Source organism: Schistocerca nitens, chromosome 1 (genome assembly GCF_023898315.1).
Source record: "Schistocerca nitens isolate TAMUIC-IGC-003100 chromosome 1, iqSchNite1.1, whole genome shotgun sequence".
In the NCBI taxonomy this organism is placed as follows: domain Eukaryota; kingdom Metazoa; phylum Arthropoda; class Insecta; order Orthoptera; family Acrididae; genus Schistocerca; species Schistocerca nitens.
Genome location: NC_064614.1, coordinates 432960494 through 432977871, shown reverse-complemented (window position 1 = coordinate 432977871; position 17378 = coordinate 432960494). Strand labels below are relative to the sequence as shown.

At 41.1% G+C, this 17378-nt stretch overlaps 1 protein-coding gene and 1 non-coding gene across 3 annotated transcripts in view; one reads left to right on the top strand and one right to left on the bottom strand.

Moving 5' to 3' along the window:
* The window catches only part of LOC126251169 (MLX-interacting protein), a 420910-nt gene that overhangs the window by 150496 nt on the left and 253036 nt on the right, over positions 1-17378 (top strand). The window lies entirely within an intron of this gene.
* Trnat-cgu (transfer RNA threonine (anticodon CGU)) lies at positions 14104-14178 on the bottom strand. Its single transcript has one exon. It is a non-coding gene; the product is annotated as a tRNA-Thr (tRNA).

The following is a 17378-nucleotide window of genomic DNA, read 5'->3' as shown; positions in this document are numbered from 1 at the left end:
ATTGATATCCGAAGCGCGATATAAGAGTTAAGTCTTCTTCGCTGTGTCTTCGTTCTGTTGCCTGTTTAATATCGACGTAAGTTAAAAACAGTTATTGTTTGAAACAGGTAATAAAATGACATCTGCACGTTATCGTTAACTCGTGGGGTAGCACTGTTATCGTTGAATACCTCGATGAAATCATCCATCCCTACATATACATCTATGCTCTGTTTAGCGTGGTCGAGGGTACTCCCTAGTGTAGCAGATATTGAGTCTTCTGTTCGCATAATTATGGAGAACGGGAAGAATGCGTTCATAAAGGCCTCTGTGCCCGCTGTAACTAGTGCAATCTTAACCGTGATCGCTACTGGAGCGATACGTAGACGGTTATAGTATTTTCCTAGATTCCCCCTTTAAAGCTGGTTTTTGAAACTGTGCAGTGAGCTTCACACGGGATAGTTTAAGCGTGTCTTCAAGCGTATGCCAGTTCAGTTTTTGCAACATCTCGGTGACGCCAGCCCATGGGTCAGAACTGTGACCGTTTGTGCCGCCTTTCTTTGTATACGTTCAGCATTCTCTGTTAGTCCTATTTCGTACAGATCCCACACACTTGAGCGGTATTCTACGATGGGTCGGACGTGTGATTCGTAAGCAGTTTCCTATCTAGACCGGCTGCACCTCTCGGGTATTCTGCCAGTGAACCGATGATGGCTGCCACCTGGTTGACCCTATATGATCGATCGTTCCCCCTACAACATTTTATACCCAGGTATTCATATTAATTGACGGATTCTGTTTGTGACTCGCTGATACTAGAATCATAAAATATTTTGTTTCGTTTTGTAAAGTGCACAGCTTTACGGCCCAGAACATTTAAAGGAAGCTGCGAGTTTGTCCATCTCGCTTACACTTTGAGATACAGGGCGCAGAGAGAGATTTGTATACCGTCAGGACAGACGTACCGCAATTATTGTATCGTACATGGACGTTTCTCTCGAGCTAAAATTTTTGTACTCTTCTTTATCTTACATTGGTATGTGCCAAAATAGCGACTCCATTCTTTCACATTGGTCATCTGAACTCTTATTCGAGAGGACTGTGGTTCAGATCCTCGTCAGGGTCCGCAGCTCGTGGTCGTGCGGTAGCGTTCTCGCTTCCCGCGCCCGGGTTCCCGGGTTCGATTCCCGGCGGGGTTAGGGATTTTCTCTGCCTCGTGATGACTGGGTGTTGTGTGATGTCCTTAGGTTAGTTAGGTTTAAGTAGTTCTAAGTTCTAGGGGACTGATGACCATAGATGTTAAGTCCCATAGTGCTCAGAGCCATTTGAACCATCCTCGTCAGGGCATCCAGATTTAGGTTTTCCGCTGTTTCCTCGAATCATCGCTTAAGGCAAATATTGAGATCATTTTCTGAAGAAAAATGAAAAAACGGTCCTAACTCTTTCCCCGTGTTTCCCGTGTCCGAATTTATACTCCTTAATGACCTCGTCTACGGGACGTAAAACCCCAATCTTACAGCCTTCCCTTTATTTGTTCATGTTGTTCTCTTTCTAATGATAATCTATGTGACGGTTAACAACTCATAGAAAGAGAACACAATGAACAATTATTGCAGTCATTAATAAAAATTGTTCGGACTGTTCCGTCTCTGATGATGACTTAATCGTTATAAAATAAATAAATAAATAAGAATAATTTACGTGTTTCTTAAATAACTTGGCTTGAGAAAGAAAGCTGCAGTATTTGTTTTGAGGAAAATTGCAGTATTCTAAAGTTTCTTTCATGTTGCATGCTGTGAATAAATATTTATGAGAGAGAGAGAGAGATACGAGATAGGATGTTGGAGATATGGTTATCAGTAATATCAATAAAAATGAAGTGAGTCGTGTGTCTCAGTGGCTCATCAGACAGACAGTGATATATCACATTATTGATATTAGGTGGGTGGATATTGAGATATCGTTCTAACTGTGCAGGATATATCACGTAGTTCTGTTCGAAGCTTCATACGGTACATATGGTAGTTCAGGAGTCAGAAAAAATCCCGCATCAGTAGTTAGTCGATAGGAATTCGTTGCGAGCTGTTATCGCTGAAGGTCAGCAGCGTGCCCCTGAGGAGACCCGCTTCAGCCAATCCCGATGTTCAGACGGCACGCGTGCTGACCAATCGGCATGAAGAAACAAATCGACCCAGTTTTGTCGCAACCAGGGATTTTAGCTTTTCACGCTCCTTGCCTTCCCCCATGCCAGCATAACCTGCTACTGAACACATTTAGTTTCTTACATATACAGGATCGTAAGTGCACGATATGGAGCTCGTGGGTTATATGAATGAAGGAAAAAAAAAATCCATAGAGAAGGTTCTCAGAGCAAAAGAACATTTTCTGAGAAAGTGCTCAGTTTCATACCAACAGAAACTTCTAAGCGTATTTCCAGATGAGAAAGTTCTTTCTCACTACTTCTCCTTCTTGAGAGGGTTCTGGGTGTGTGTAGTCTGCCGCGTCCGGCGCAGAACGCACGCATAATCTTACATTTCATTCGTCTTGCTCAAACGGATAAACTATTCAGTGTACAAATATGGAATTACCATCAGTGAGTTCTGGAAGAGTTGCACTAAGTTTTTGTTTTATGTGCGGCAATAGATTATTAAGGCGATTACAGACATTTTGCGAAAATGTGTTTTCTTACTATGTTATCGAATTCATCTGCTCGCTCGTCAAGTATTAAGGCGGTCGTCCGTGCGCTTTCGTTATGAGAAACAGATCGTTAGGTTCGTAACAAACCAGTCATTACTTTTTCTCATGTGCCTGTTTATTTCTCACATAGCAAAATATAAGATTTATGATGCGAGAAAACATGAACATTTGACAATTTCAGTGACATTGTTATCTGGTGAATACCTTCTACACCAGTCTGAAAACTGGGTCTGCTACATAGCACAAAAATATTCTCATCTTCGCTTTATTTTAAAGGTTGCCTCCTCCTCTTTCATGAGTTACGGGAAGGAAGTTCGCCAGCCAACTAATTTTTTTATCCTTAAATCTGTATAGAAACTTCTCTAGTTTTCTTCATACGAAATCGGGGAATGTTTATTCTCGTTGGACGATGTCCCCACTCTTTTACTCAAGGTGAGAACTTTCTCAGGCGAAGTATATTCTCCAATTAGCTTTATTCATGCGAACCTGGGAATGCTTTCCGAAATTCCGAGAATCAAGTACATTCTCCCTTTTATTCGTACGACCCCGTGTCTGTGGTCAATAAAACTCACTTCTAGCTAACACCTGTTCTGCAGTGGCAGCAACAAAAAAGACTTTACTGGCAGCGAAACTATTTAGCTCAGCTGTCGTCATAATACTGCTGTGTCTCGGGAGAGATAAGAGAGACGACACAGTTGTTCTGTCATATAGAAGAGTTCGTGATAAGAACAGTTCTTATCAGTCGGCCATGAGGGTCCGCAAATAATATTGGCACTCATAATATTTTATCGCATTTTTTGATAGCAAAAAACTTACTTACGTGACTTTAAAACGGTACGAGTAATGGAACATTCCAGTGCGACGCCGCCCAATACAACAAGAGGCCGAAGCGTTAACTACTGCACTTCGCGCGTGGTTTTAAGGAGAACGCTGATGCACGACGACTTATCAGAGTTACGTTTGTGTGGAGTATGTTTTGAGTACCAGACTTTTGGCAACGGAACTCTTCGTATTCCGCTAATCGTGTTTCACATTGCAATTGACGAAGAATACGGTGGCAAAACAATAGTGATGGATGCGTTGCTAGATGTTCGAATAATAGTATTGTAATAATAATAATAATAATAATAATAATAATAATAATAATAATGCATGGGCAGTTCTTTGAGTACATCGAAGGAGAAACAGATACCGAAAATATGCGGCCTTGGCTTACCAACGGAACTCTGAAAGGAAACGTCAGGATTGTTTTTTGCTGCACCGGAAGAAGAAGGAAAAAAAAATCATCAGAACTAAAGCCCTCTAACAATGGAGAAATCAACAGAAAACCCAAAGTGCAGATTCTGCAAATAACCTGGCGAAATAATTGACCTGTGTTGAGCTGTTGCAAAAAGATCGCTCCTATTCATGTGGCACGAATGATCCACTGAGATTTAGGCCAAAATTACCATCTGCCGGTGTCAAGGAACAGGTGGGGTCACAAGCCAGAAAAAGATGTCAGCATCGAACACGTCAAATTACTGTGGGACTTCAGGCAGCTCAAATGCTGGAACATAATAACTAACACACCAGGCGTCACAATCATGGAAAAAAGGTACGAGGACTCGAAAATCGTACTACAGCTACTATGGTGTAAATCAGTACAAAATGGCATCTGTAGTTATGAAAGAAGTGCCAAAAGATCGTACTGAACACTTCAAAACCAGTGTCATTGATAAAATATCCATCTGCCAAAGGAATGTCACTTTACTGGAATCTGCACAAAGTATCTCCCGATACATCACATAATCGTAGGCGCTTAGGAAGTATCCGACTAGTGATAAAATATGAAATTCAGCGTAGTGAATTTATTTGCTGTGTTTGATATTAATAATAATAATGATGATGATGATGATGATGATAATAATAGCAGGGAATGGGTCGCTTAAAAAAACGGTTCGCGGAATTCTGTTTCAGAAAAAAAAAGACACGGTTACTGTAGAATTACGTGATTTTTCTGTTAGGAAACTGAAAAATCGGTAACGATCACTACTTTTAGTTTTAAATGTGTGTTTTTGTACGTAATGTATGTCTAGGCTCACCCAGTCTTCAGTTGGCAGCTAAGTTTGTTTATTGGCTTATGATGCAATTGCGCAGTTCGTTGAAAATTACAAACCGTAATTTAAAATGGCGTGGCTGTAAGAGAAAATCAAGTAACATGTTCAAGACAGATCTGAAGAGGGCTGAACCATCGTGTACTTGAAAATATAACTAATTACTGTCGTTTTTCGTTTATTACCGTACACATTCAACATTAAAAAGCTTTCTTCTAAAGCGCTCATTTGCTATGGAGATGAAGTAAAAACCTTAACTCCAAGAATGTTTTTGTAAACCCTCAATAAACACTACTTGCACCCGTTACTACAGTTTTGTTTTTGGGGGGGGGGGGGGGGGTGTATTATATGTTCAAGAAACCAAGTACACGGAGAAACACTTCATATCTGCATACAATGATAATAGAAATACTGGCAGTATTTTTTCCTTTGTAATTATGACGGAAAAACACGATATGTCGTTATCTTTTGATCATCTGTGTCTCACGGCAGCATATTCCCAACGCAACCTTTTTTGTTTTTCAGGTGATTTTTGGATTTGTTTCGTTCTTTTGTTGTCTCTGCCACTTTCGAATGAATTCAAACCATCGAGGACGTATAGATGAAGACTAGAATCCTTTCTTCATGAATGCAATCTCCTGTTGAAGTCTACCAATAATGAGATTTCGTCTCCTCGACAAACTTTTTTTAATAACTTCAAAAAAATAATTTTTCTTACTCTCATCTTCCATCATACTAGCAGAAATAAACATGCTTTTTTGACTGACTGGATGCGACCTGTCACGAATTCGTCTCCTGCGCTAACCTCTTTATCTCAGAGTAGCACTTGCACCCAAAGTCCTCAGTTATTTGTTGGAATAGCCCATTCTCTGTCTCCCCCTACAGTTTTCACCATCTACAGATCCTCTTGTACTATGAATGCTATTCCATTGTGTCTTAACAATAACACATGTCCTGTCATCTTGTCCCTTCTTCTTATTAATGTTTCCCACATTTTTTATCTTAGTCAGTTTTGCGCAGCACCTCCTTACTCCTTATCTTACCAGTCCACTTAATTTCCAACATCTTTCTATTGCAACACATCTCAAACGCTTTGATTCTCTTCTTCTGCGATTCCTCCACTGTTCATGATTCACTACCGTATAATTCTGTGCTCCTGCCGCACATACTCGGAAAATTTTTCTTCAGATTAAAGTCAGTGTTTGATATTTCTTAACTTCTTTTGGCGAGAAATACTCTCCCTTGACATGTTCGGTATTGTGTGGAAGGTATTTTTTTCCGAAAGTGTGACGGTATGTCTCCAGCCTCATAGAATCTGTACATTATCTGGAACAGTCGTTTGGTTGCCAGTTGCCCGAATGATTTTAGAAATTCCGTAGGAATGTAATTTATCCCTTCTACCGTATTTAATTGCAAGTCCTGCAAAGCTCTGTCAAACTGACTAATACTGAATCTCCTACTACTTCCAAATCGACTTCCATTTCTTCACTGTAAGTGGAAAAATATCATCTTGACATTCCCTGTTGCAAAAACCTCCGGATTAGTCCCCCATTCCGTGAGGGCTCTGCCAAGGAGGAGTTAACCATGATGCAATAATGAATATCAGAGTAGGAATTTCAGGTGAAGAGGAATGGACGTTTCGAAAAAGGGTAATCACAGAAGTTGGACGACAGGTATAAACACAAGAAAGGTAATTGCGAAGAAAGCGTCGGAAACATAAGGAATACTGCCGGATGCAATGAATTCATCGGCGATGCAACTTTTCCTCTCTGTCCTTTAGTACTTCACATTTCGTATTTGATGATTATCAGTTGTGGAATTCTCGTACTTCCTACAGTTAACCTTCCAACATTATTTTTGTCTGTATTTTCTTCAATTTTGGTCTTGTACGATAAATTTATTCAAATGACTGTGCACACCATTGTGACATGTATCGGATGTTCATTTGTCTCTATCTTAAAGAGTTGCATCACATAACAGACAGCAGTTTTAATGTCGGTACGTGTTTGTACTACGTCTGACGAGTTACTCTCTGTAACGAAGTTTTAGTAGTATGTTCTGTCACTTTCTTTTTCTTTTATATAGTACATCCTATAAGTAGGTAAAACCTTAACGAACAGTAACTTTTCTGCCTATTTTAGATCTGAAAATGATTGTTCGAGCAATCGAAACTCGGTCATTTTAAAATATACGATCAAGACAATTTTTATTTCGAGAAATACTTCAGTTGATCGTCGAATGAAGCAAGTACAAAAACGCTCGGGAAAAGAAGGGAATAGATCGTTAGGCAGGAAATATATATGAACTGCAGGGAAATTAAGGCGAAATGGTTACAGGAAAAAAACGAAAAACAAGTGATTTTCTGAAAGACAGATTCACCATGTACATTATTAAAAAAACTGTTCAGTATTTTAGGGGATGATTGTACGCATCAAATCAAGAAAAAAGTCTTATAACCAAGGGTCCTCTAAAGCATACATTCTGATAAATGACCACTTGTTGAGAGGAGGTGCTCAACATGATGTCCATTCATGTTAATGTAAGGACTCACACACTCTTTGAAATCGCCTTCGTTGGTTCTGAGTGTGCTGAGATGCACGGAAGACACGATTGTGCAGCGTCTGCACATCGTCTATTGCAGTGGCGTAGACCAAATTGTTTCATGTGTCCCCATGACCAGAAGTCTAGTGGATTTAGGTCCGGGGAAAGAGCAGGCCAAGGTATGGGACCTGCTCGGCCAGTCCACTGGTTTTCATACGTCCTCGTCAGCTACCGACGCACAATGCAGAGAAAATGTGCTGGTGTACCATCATGCATGAACCACGTCTGTAGTCTGCACTGACATGGCACATCCTCCAGCAAGATAGGCAGTACGTTCTTCAGAAAGCAGTGATAACGAATCCCGATGGTAGTACGTACGGCCCTATGGCCCTATTAATCTATCGCCAAGAACGCCTACCCATACTTTGAGAATCGATCCTGATGCCTTATTTCTTGAACCGTATGGGGATTTTTATCGGCTTGTTGGGTGCTACGGAACCTATTTCCCCAAGCACTGGAAAAATCGGCTGAACGGCTTAAAAGATTGTACCCTGCGTGCCGGAAATCGTTCAGTGTACAGATTACGGGCTCTCAGATTAACGCCATCTCCTAAACCATAGCAGTAAATCATGTGTGCCATTTCCCTTGTGAAATAAAAAGCTTCCATTACTAGGTTGTGTCAGAGTATCTGCGAGAGAGAGAACATGTTGTACAGCACCACAACATCACATAACACATGCTTTAAAGATGACCTTTTAGCAGGCTAAACATCACTGAACACACTCGGGGTTAGAAGGTATGTCCGGAAACGTAAACAGATGTAACAAGATTTCGGTACAATCACACAACGTAAACGGGACAACTCACTGAAGACCACTGAGCCAACTACTGCACGGTAGTATCCCAGTACGCTGTTCATCCTGGCTATGACACGGAACGCCAATGCAACAATGGTGCTCATATCCGCAACCACCTGTTCGTGCTTTCCTACCACGCAATATTTCATACCGGGGGTTATAATTAACGTTAATTATCGGGTAGTAGTCTGTAGTATAACAAGTAACGCATTGCCGTGGATGATATCATAAGAACATCTCCTATGAACACGTGTTAATATGTCAGAAAGTATGCTTTTTAGGACACATGGTAATAAGACATTTTTGTCTTGTTTTGATGCATACTATCATCCCCTGAAATACGGAATAGTTCTTTTTTAAACCATGTAGAAGCTTCGTTGAAATTAAAGGCAGAACTTTCAACATTAAATGTGCAGGAGGAATTCCACTGTTAAACGTAGAGGAGAGAGTGGGCGGGTCGAAAGAGTATATTGAAGGCCTCTACGAGGGGTAGGAGCTACAGGGGTTGTACAAAAAATATGTCGACACCAAAAACACAACATACTACCACGTGTAATGCGGTGTAGGGAACCCGCTGGCATTGAAAACTGCTTCCAGTCGTCTCAGAACGGCTAAAGACGGGTCCTGTATGATTTTCAAGGGAATCTTACGATATTTTTCCACTTACTTACAAAACAAGACCTGCACGAAGCGAGCTGTTTGAACACGGGCCCTGTCGTCTTGGAACAACATTATACCTTGAAATGGGCCAGATCAGCCAAAATGGTCATATAATCTTTGGCAGTAATGCGACCTCGCAGATTTGCCATGGGGCCCGTAGAATTCCATCATATGGCTGCCCAAATATCACCAAATTCCCCCCTTATTGCACTCTTCGGACGTAAACTTGGCCAAAGTTGGAAACAGTGTGAAAGACTCATTTGACCAAATGACATTCTTCCATTGCTCCATAGTCCAGACTTTTGCAGCACATTTTCCTGTTACGGCATTTGCATCACCGATGAGTGGTTTTGGAATTCCAGCTCGTTCTGCAGTTCCCTGTTTCTGGAGCTCGGTTTGTGTTGTTTTGGTTCTGACAGGGTTAGCAGGTGCGAAACATAGTTCTGAAGTGACTTCTGCATCTATCGTCCTCTTATCTTTGTCACAGTTTCAGTGACCGTTCGTCACGACTCAACACACTTTCGTCCGCGTTGTGATACAGCCGTTTTACTTGAAACAGCAAACACTTAGGCTCCGCTTGTTACGCAGGCACCGACCATACGAGTACCAACAATTTACCCACATTCGAATTCGCTTAGTTCCGACATAATGCACTCACAACTACACAGAACAGTTCTGACCACGATTGACACTTGCAAAGTATTAAGGTCATTGAACAGGCGCCGTTCGTGGTCAGACACATCAGCGCAGCTTGCTGGTTGGCTAGCCTATGCATTTATGTTCAAGCATGCATTTCACGGGATGTTTCCATGTATTTCTGTGCAACCCCTAGTTTTTCGATCCTAAAAACAAATCAAATTGTTAATGTCTTTAATTACAGATCCGACCGCTACGGTCGCAGGTTCGAATCCTGCCTCGGGCATGGATGTGTGTGATGTCCTTAGGTTAGTTAGGTTTAAGTAGTTCTAAGTTCTAGGGGACTGATGACCTCAGATGTTAACTCCCATAATGCTCAGAGCCATTTTTTTGAATTACAGACCACTGATAATGCTTCAATAAGAAGAAACGTGCCTGTTGAGAAAAGCAAGCATTTTTCTTGTAGTTGTAACGACGAAAAAAAAAAAACACAAACAAATATTTTTGTGGTAGCCTTTACTTGCTGCAACAACCGCTTCAAATGCTGTGAAGTGACACTTGGAAATTTTTATCAAGAATGCTACTGGAACGTGGCGCACCCTGAATTCTCCACCATCACATAGGAGAGGACATCGATGTCGATAATTTGGTTTTAATCAGTAGTAGAGATAGATGTTTAGTATCGATACCAGTACTAATATGTATCATATCTTTCTAATGTCGGAACAAATTGACAGTAATGCATGGTATGGTTTTCTGATGTGTTGTAACCTTTTACTTAAAAACGAAAGGCCTGATGTAGAGTACAACACGAAATAAGAAAATTAGAACGCTTGCAATTGTTTGCAAGCAATTTGCTTGCAATTCCCATTTTAATAATTTTGTGACCTTTATCCACACTCAGATCATTGCATTTTAACACCATCACTAAACACCTTGCTGTCGTGCGCCTTCACCACCACGTAATCATCTGTAACACTCCCCTGTCTCTCAAGGCTAACGCGCGGGCCGTTACACTGTGCGAACTGGTACACAAAAGCAAGTACTTACAGAAAATACTTCAGCGCCGCAAACAAAATGTAAGCCATGGTATAAATTTTATGCTACCTCATCGTGCCTTTATTACAGTGCATTATTGCAAGTTTCTCTTTAAGACGACACCACATATTTTTAACAAGGTGATTTTTAAGACGAAAACACAAAGCGAAATACAGGAATTATGCTCTGTTTATATTTTCATAAACACACGCGTATAGAATCAATACTCGACTCGCTTTTCCAAGGTAGTGGTGAAAAGTACTTGCAGTCTTCCGCCAGCTGGCAGTGTTGAGATGCCTCTATGTTTCGACAAATATCATATTCATAATCTTCTGGCGAAGCGAAATTGTGGCGATCTGCAGTACGGATACGAAGAGAATGGAAGCTTTTGGAATGTGGCGCTACAGAAGAACGCTGAAGATTGGATTGGTAGATTGTACAACTAATACAGAGATACTAAAAAAGAAAAACCAAAATTATGGCACAGCTTGAGAAAAAGGTAGGATCGATTGGTAACACACATCCTCAGGTATCAAAGAATAATCAGTTTCTTTATGGTAGAAAGTGTGGGGAAGGGTTAAAAATTGTAGAGAAAGACCAAGACATGAGTACTATAAACATGTTCAAAATCATGTAGGTTGCAGTAAATATGTAGAGACGAAGAGACATCTGCAAGACAGACTACCGTGGGGCACCGCAGCAAATCAGTCTTCGAACTGGGAACAGCATCAACAACAACTGCTGCTGCTACTACTGTATTGATAACCATAAAGATGTGAGACGTCTTTTGGGTATCATCCGTGTAGATCAATGTGAAAAAAGATTGCTCGTATTCATGATTGTGATAGTCTGTTTTTGACACATCAATTGTAGATTCTGTGAATATTCGTGTGGAAGCGCGTCTTTGTCAGAACATCCCATTGTCTTTCCTGTGAAATAAGGCGGCATGTTTGAGAACGACTTAAGCTGATAGCGTCATAAAAGCTGCTTAATTCCTGGCGCGTTTGCTGATAAAGAGGGGTATATGGACGATAGCTGAAATGCCGTGAAAACTGTGCTGCCGTCGTAACAAGATGAACACTCATTTTCTGCACAGAAGTTAATGACCACAGGATGAGGATGACAAAGAAGCTATTTCTTTGCACTTCACGAATGGAGTGTACCTTCCCTCTTAATTGTAACAGCGTAGAGCAAAAAACAATTTGTATAAAACTAGTCACGATGGATATCCCATGAAGTAGTACGGTGTCCCAAACCAGGCTTGGAATCAGAGCACCCGGGCTTATTGTCATGTGCGTATATTAAGAAGAAAATTGGGGAATAGAGAAAAACGGAACTGTTTAAATTTTTTTCCCCAAAGTACTAGTATGTAAGGCGTTGCAAGAATGTCTTCTCTTCTTATTTTTTCCTGGCCTGTATCCCGTTTCTTCACGGGGCTGGCATGTTAATAATTGGATTTGGCAATTTTAGTGATACTTCACGAGCGGAGTGTACCTTTTCCTCTTAATCGTAACAGCGTAGAGCAAACAATTGGCGGGATGCCCTTCCCGTCGCCTCCCAAAGAGGTCACTGATCAATTACTGGATGGCTTAGACTCCCGCATGAAAGAGAACGGGAATACACTGACAATAAGCCTAAGCTACCAACAGGAAATTATAGTCTCTCTGCCGGGTATTAGACACTAACACCCCAAGCTATCGTGTCAATAACTCTATAATAAAGCCAGATCATGTGGCAAGTAGATTGCTTGCCTTAACCAGAACGTCCGCTATCAGAGTAGCACAGTCAGTAGCCTGCTGTAAAGTCATCCCTCTCTATAGCAACCTCTCTTCGAATTGTCCAATGACATCCTAGACATATGACGTCGATAGCTATCAGACAACTGAAGTAGACAGCAAACAGGGGAAGACATTCATCAGTATACAGCAAATCGGTCGAAACGTCGGAATTTATTTACTTTGGTGTTTTACAATGACGCCACATAACACGCAGAATTATTTTCTTCAAAATGACAGGAGTCGTGGAAGCATACGAACTTATATAAGAGCGTCAGAAGTCACTAAAAATAATGTGAAGTGGAAAATCCACAATGAACTAAGGACTAAAAGTAAGGAGCTAAAACGGACTCTCGGTTCTCATATGACTTTCTGTATAGAAATTTCAGATCCCCTGAAAGAAATCAAGAAAAGGAACAAGCCTGATTTATATCTACCATCTGAAACGGCGTGCCCCTAAAAACATGCAGTGCAGTGCTAAATGTTTTGTGACGTCGTAAAGAAATGTGGACTCCCATCCTTTCTCAATAGAGAAAAAAATTGTGGCCATAGTAAACCGTGGAAAAGCCTGCTACTTTGCGGAAGTATGTTGACCCTATGGCCTTATTCTAAGCGTATGCTGTAAAATTCTCAAGAGATTGCTGTACAACAAAAGTCAACTGAGAATACTCCAGTGCAATCTCGTCGAACACAAAGGATTCTGTTCCACGAGAAATAGCTGCCATCGGGTGCTGCTTCTTACGAATCATATCCACCAGGTATTTCAGGGGAAGAAAGAAAAACCTTTGTGGAACTATCTTCAATGTTCGATACCGTCTGACGGAAAGGAAAGTATATTATTTTCAGAAAATTATTCTATGTAAGATCAAGATGCCATGCCCGTAACATGTTAGGCACCATACTAATTGAAAAATGTTTAAATGAAAATGCCTGCAGATTAGTTGATAGACTGCCACAGCACCCATTTCTTGCTTCACCAATGTTCAAGATTTATACCACGGATGTTCCACCTAGCGCTTGCGTGTAGTTCATAAATACTGATAATGTAACTGTGACAGCACAATACACGTACTTATTGTTAGTTAAAGCTGTCATCAACCTCCTAGCTTTACTAGGTATGGTCATGTTGACAGTGGTGTGCCCCTGCCTTTCTTTGCAGTGGCTGGGTAGCCGGACCTACAGTTTAACATGGGTACGGAACCATAGTGAAATTTGGCCTGTACATGGATAAAGATTGTAGTACCGACTGACAGAGGTCTGAATCTCAGACCTTTGAGTTTGGAAATGCAAATTGTAACCTCTATATAGGGAAAAAAATCCCCAGACCTTAGTGTGATTGTGACGTCTCAGCGAAGATAGGCCACCATATAGTGATGAGCTATCTGGTTTGAAGCTGCCGGCAAGATTATAAAGAATCCTGACAACCTGACGTGTTTCATGGAGGGCGAAGCTCTGCCTTTCACGAGCAAGGATTCCTAGTACGTGCAGTTCTCTGCCAAAAATGTCACGATGGCTTCCTCCTGAGTGAAATACTCAAAAGGTAAAATAGCCCACGATTCAGATCGCTGAGCGCGGACTTCTCGGGAAGAGCTCTTAGGCAAGGAGCGAATGGTAAGTGGGTTGACACTTGAACTGTTTGAACGCTAACGCAGTGTGGCAAAACTGAAAAAGCTAAGGTAGAATCGTAAAGAGTGCAGGTAGATATTTTATGAATCAGTTAGCTGCGATGATCAGAATTTTCGGAGTGAAAATATTGTTATAATTAAATCAAGACCCTACGCTGCCGACAGGCGTTGATATACATCAACGGGGTCAGTTGAAAATGTGTGCCCCGACCAGGACTCGAACCCGGGATCTCCTGCTTACGTGGCAGACGCTCTATCCATCTGAGCCACCGAGGGCACAGAGGATGGTGCGTCTACAGGGATTTATCCCTTGCACGCTCCCCGTGAGACCCACATTCCCAACTTAGTGTCCACACACTGCATGAATACATATTCGTACTCTTTGTCAGATAATGGCATTGCAGCAGTAAGATAATAATGAAAGAACATTGGTGTAAATTTGAATGGTTATCCAGTGGTCATTGTAATCATACAAATACACATGCCAACCATAGATGCGGAACAGTGTATTGAAGAAATGTATGATAAAATTAATCAACACGTAAGATGTTTGACTTGAGAATTTAAACATAAAGGAAAAATGGAATACAGATGGCGAAAGCAAGGTTAAAGAATTCGGTCTTGATATGCAAAATGAGAGGGGCAGTATGGGGCTGGCTGCGTTATTCATTAACATTAATTTAAGTTTTTGCTGGATATGAATCAGTCGTTGTGAATACAGTTTGCGAGAACTCGTTGAGAAGGAGGTACACGTCGAAGACGCCAACGGGTCAAGGAAGATGTCCGGAATTAAGTTACAGACTGCAAAAGTTATCAAAATGCTGGTATCGCCAGTAACCGTAATCTAGTGTTAACGAAATGCTAGTTGAAATTCATGAAATTAAGTAAAGATAGGTTGGAACCTAGACACTTTGAGGAAACTAAAAAAGCGCTTTTATGGAAGAACAGAAAATAACCCCCAAGAAGTTGCTGATGTAGGAAACCAATAGAATGGACTTAAGAGGTATGGTAAATGCAACAGAAAAGGAACAGAGATGGGGTTGAAGGGGACCAGGAAAAGGTTACCTTGGGTAGCAGATTATGTATCTCTCGTCTTCTCTTCTCTTTCTATATATAGATTGAAGTCGCTTGCTCGCTTCCGTCTGTGCATGCAGGCTAATCCCATAAGAAACTGCGGTAGGACTTCTTAAGCTGGTGTTGAGTAACAGATACACTGATTCACATGGAAGGTTTTTGTGTACAATTTATAAATATTTCGTACAAGTTGTTTGAATTATAATGAATTAAAGTTAAGTTGTGAAAACGATGCGGGCAGTAGTGCCTCGAGGATTCAGCAGAAGGGATCTAATTCGGAGCAGTGTGGTGGTCTAGCGGAAGAACGCATAGCTGGAAACCGAAAGGTTGTGGGATCGAAGCCCGCTTTGCGTCACTTTTTTCAAACCTAGCATTAATTTCAGATTGCCAATTTCAGCTTCCCTAAGATTAGCAGTCGCAATTTGCACCTTAATTCATTGAAAGTTCTTCGAACAGTGGGCAGTGAGTTACTCAGATTTTAAGTATCGTAATAAGTACGACCAATAGAGGAAAGATAACCTACCACCTCATCATGATGCAGTGTCGTGAGACATACAGTTTGAAATAATCAAACATTTTTAACCAATATTTTTCCTGCAATCGCTTGAAAACACTTGAATAGCGAAAAAACATGCGAATCCCAAATATGTTTTTTTTTATTTTTTATGCTATAAGTAAAACGTTTACCGAAAAACTACTTCAGCAACTTTGCTTCGTTTACGAAAGTATGTTCTTTCAGTAGCGCAGCAGATGACTCAGCTTCCCTTTCTGCGTGCCATGAGTCAAACCTAGATGTGGGCGCGCTCTGTGCGCAGCCCGACGAAGAACTACAAGACAATGAATTACGGCAGTGAATCTCAATAATCATGACAGTGCGTATAGCTCCCGCAGGATACAGTAGCCAATGCGCAGGGACAGTTTTCGGCCAAAGCGCTGGGTGAACTTGTTCGTTCGGAAGGGCAGGCTGACAAGTGTCTGAAACCTTTCGGCCGGTCCGCGATGACAGAGTCGAGGCGCACGTCCTGGGTAAAATACAGGGAGCGAAAGGCTATTTACAATTTGTACAGAAACCAGATGGCAGTTGTGAGAGTCTAGGGGCATGAAAGGGAAGCAGTGGTTGGGAAGGGAATGAGACAGTGTTGTAGCCGATCCCCGATGTTATTCAATCTGTATATTGAGTAAGCAGTAAAGGAAACAAAAGAAAAATTCGGAGTAGGTTTTAAAATCCATGGAGAAGAAATAAAAACTTTGAGGTTCGCCGATAACATTGTAATTCTGTCAGAGGCAGCAAAGGACTTGGAAGAGCAGTTGAACGGAAAGGATAGTGTCTTGAAAGGAGGATATAAGATGAACTTCAACAAAAGCAAAACGAGGATAATGGAATGTAATCGAATTAAGTCGGGTGATGCTGAGGGAAATAGATTAGCAAATGAGACACTTAAAGTACTAAATGAGTTTTGCTATTTGTGGAGCAAAATAACTGATGATGGTCGAAGTGGAGAGGATATAAAATGCAGAGTGGCAATGGCAAGGAAAGCGTTTCTGAAGAAGAGAAATTTGTTAACATCGAGTATAGAATTAAGTGTCAGGAAGTCGTTTCTGAAAGTATTTGTATGGAGTGTAGCCATGTATGGAAGTGAAACATGGACGATAAATAGTTTGAACAGGTAGAGAATAGAAGCTTTCGAAATGTGGTGCTACAGAAGAATGCTGAAGATTAGATGGGTAGATCACGTAACTAATGAGGAGGTATTGAATAGGATTGGGGAGAAGAGACGTTTGTGGTACAACTTGACTAGAAGAAGGGATCGGTTGGTAGGACATGTTTTGAGGCATCAAGGGATCACAAATTTAGCATTGGAGGGCAGCGGGGAGGGTAAAAATCGTAGAGGGAGACCAAGAGATGAATACACTAAGCAGATTCAGAAGGATGTAGGTTGCAGTAGGTACTGGGAGATGAAGAAGCTTGCACAGGATAGAGTAGCATGGAGAGCTGCATCAAAACAGTCTCAGGACTGAAGACCACAACAACAACATAATTTTCCGTTTAGTGCATATTACATAATTGTTGCAGCGTATGAATTTCAGCCAGAGTATTGAATTTTTCGTTAGACTTGGGTGGAGGTCTCTATCACCAAATTTGACGTGACTTAACACACAAACTTAAGATCGCCCACGTCAGCGTTAAAGCCAGAATGAAATTTCCAAAACATTCCTCATATTTGGTAAACGGTTTGATACATCGGAATGAGATTTTGGTAAGTGATAGCAAGCAAAGAGAAGAGTATTTTGCTGTGTGGTTAGTATGCAAAACTTCAACATTATCTACCGTGTTGTTCCTGTCACTGCAGTCTTTCGACGAGAGGAAGCAATTTTTAAGGGCCATCAATAGTTATTGAAACA